At 43.2% G+C, this 2766-nt stretch overlaps 1 pseudogene; it reads left to right on the forward strand.

Annotated features, from left to right (window-relative positions):
- The window catches only part of LOC102478023 (HMG box-containing protein 1-like), a 10192-nt pseudogene that overhangs the window by 5914 nt on the left and 1512 nt on the right, over positions 1-2766 (forward strand).

Here is a 2766-nt window from a genome sequence, read left to right on the forward strand (position 1 = left end):
CGGTACTGAAAATTCCTGAAAACCCTCTCATCTGAAGACCCTCCCTAATAATCAAGATCTAAGAAAAAGATGCACTCAAAAAATGGACTTCCTCATTCTAAAAATTATGACTGTTTATACCTAAACAAAACAGACATCATGTTTTATGATTATTGTTCCTATACTTTAAATGCCTTACCTTTTAGAGCAAAATGTTTTACTTACTTCCCCTCACCCATCCCACTGCTGTAAAACCCCTTCTATAATAAATACGCATGACTTCTGGCCATCAGGGCTGCAGTCTGGAGTTTACTCTGGCTGTAGCTGGCTAAGAACATGCTAAGGGCATGAGGTCTTAGTCTGATTCCTGTTCACCCGCGTCACCTACCTGTGCACCCACCCCAGCTGGGGGTACGGCTCCCGGCATGTGATGACCTGGTCACCCCCTTCACAAACCTCGAGTACAACCACCCATGTTCTTCTTCCTGAAAAACTGTTCCCCATTATGAAATCCCCAACTCTGGGGCTGGACCAACTCCTTGGCCTTGTTCAAGCTGCCTTCCTGGCCCTCAATCAGTCTAATCCCAATATAACTTCCCTGTGCTGGCTATGTTATGATGTTCACCCTCCCTTTTATGAGGGCATAGGGTTTGATGCCCCCATTAACCTCTCTATGTTAGACTCTCCTCCTGCCTGCCAGTGGACTGACTGTAAAGTGGGTTATACAAAAAGTAAGTGGACATGGACTCTGTCTTGGAACAGTTCCCACATATGAAAGACATTTGTGTTCAACCATTCTAAACAATGTCTCCTCAGACACAAATAATAAGTGAGTGCTGCCTCCTCATGGTGATTGGTGGATTTGCTTACAAACTGGACTTAACCCATGTCTTTCCCTTTTAGTCTTTAATGCAGCCCAAGAATATTGTGTCTTAATTGTAGTTCTTCCTCGAATTATATATCACCCTGAGGAAGTCATATTCCTACACTGGAATTCACTTGAGCCACTTTGCACCAAGTGAGAGCCTTTCACCGCCCTGACCATTGCCACTTTGTTTAGCCTAGGATTAGCCAGGCCGGAACAGCCATAGCTTCCCTCACCACCCAGGCTGCAGGGCTTCGATCTCTACAGATAGCAATTGACGAAGACCTAGAAAGAATTGAAGCCGCTATTAGCCATTTAGAAAAGTCTCTAACCTCACTCTCTGAAGTTGTGTTACAAAATGGAAGGGGATTAGATCTCCTTTTCCTACAACAGGGTTGTCTCTGTGTAGTTCTGGGTGAAGAATGCTGTTTTTATGTTGACTACTCCAGTGTAGTCCGGAACTCTATGTCTAAAGTCAGAGAGGGTCTGAAAAAAAGAAAGAGAGAACGAGAGGCTAATGAGAGTTGGTTTGAAGCTTGGTTTAATAAATCCCCTTGGATGACAACCCTGATCTCCACCATAATGGGTCCCTTGATTATTTTACTTCTTTTACTCACCTTTGGCACCTGCATCATAAATAGATTGGTACAATTTATAAGAGACCATCTCAACATTATGCAAACTATAGTTCTGATGCAAAGTTAGCCCAACTTTAATAACAAGAAATACTATTTTGTTACTCTAACCTGATGCTTCTCTGCTTCTGTAAATCACTTGGCAATATTAATGAGAATAATTCCTCATTATGTACAACACAAGGGAAGAATGTTAGGCCAAGTTAGCATAATCACCACCATGTTAGGGAATGCTGGGGCAAGTTAGCTTAATTGCTACTCTGTTACATCTTCAAGGACAGAGCCCACTTTGTTAGGGCCTCAAGGATGGAAACCAGGAGTCTGGGAACTCTCAGATAGTGGAAAACAGGAGGGCCCAGCTCCTCTGAGGCAACGTCATCCAGACCCTTAGCTGAGAGCCCTTATCTAGACCTGAGCAGGTTGTGACAGTTGGACCCTCATTTCTCATACCCCCCCATCCTTTGTGTGTGTTACATTCTTTTTTTCTTCTTCTTCTTTTTTTTTGGGGGGGGCAGAGATTTTTGCTATAGGGTGTGTGCACTCGCCAGACAGATAGAGAGAGACATAGAGACAGAAAATGAGAAATCACCCCCCCGGGGGATGGTCACGCCGCAATCCCTTCTCCTCCATTCTCCTCTTGGGATCTTGGGCATGCACGCACACGCGCCCGGCGTTAGTTTAAGCCACTGGGTCCAGGACGCAAACTGCTGTCGACTACGTGAGAGTCCAGCGACATAGCCATTACACTAACTGCTTGTTCCCGTGTGTGTTACATTCTATGGAAAATACTGAACTATAAAGTATCCCTTTATCTTAGGTACGGGGTCCTTGTGAAGGCCCGCTGAGATGGGCAGAAACTCGGACCCCAGCTAGCTGGAAAAAATAATAAAAGCCTCTTTTGCAGTTGCATTGTCATTGTCTTTTCTGCATCTCCATCAGTTAGACCAATCTCTGGACCCTTACAATGTCTATTTAGACTGTATTTTAGCACCTAATAATGCGACCCATTTTTTTATGACCACCTCAGATACTATTTGTCATATATACTTTTTTTCATGAAATCTTTCTAATTATTTACAATTCCCTCTCAGAACTTCTTCAACACAACTTAAACCTTTTGCAACAAGCTTTATTTCTTGATTATTTGTTCCCTTTTACTTTTTTTTTTCCATACTGGAATAATCCATGCATCTTACTTTAGGTCAAAAATTTTACAATACAGGGGGGAAGACGAAGCTTGAAAGACTTGGTAATGGCAACGGGGTTGTCAGAGCACCATAAAATGGT

The sequence above is a fragment of the Tupaia chinensis genome, unplaced genomic scaffold, assembly GCF_000334495.1.
Source record: "Tupaia chinensis unplaced genomic scaffold, TupChi_1.0 Scaffold147319_1, whole genome shotgun sequence".
Lineage (NCBI taxonomy): Eukaryota > Metazoa > Chordata > Mammalia > Scandentia > Tupaiidae > Tupaia > Tupaia belangeri.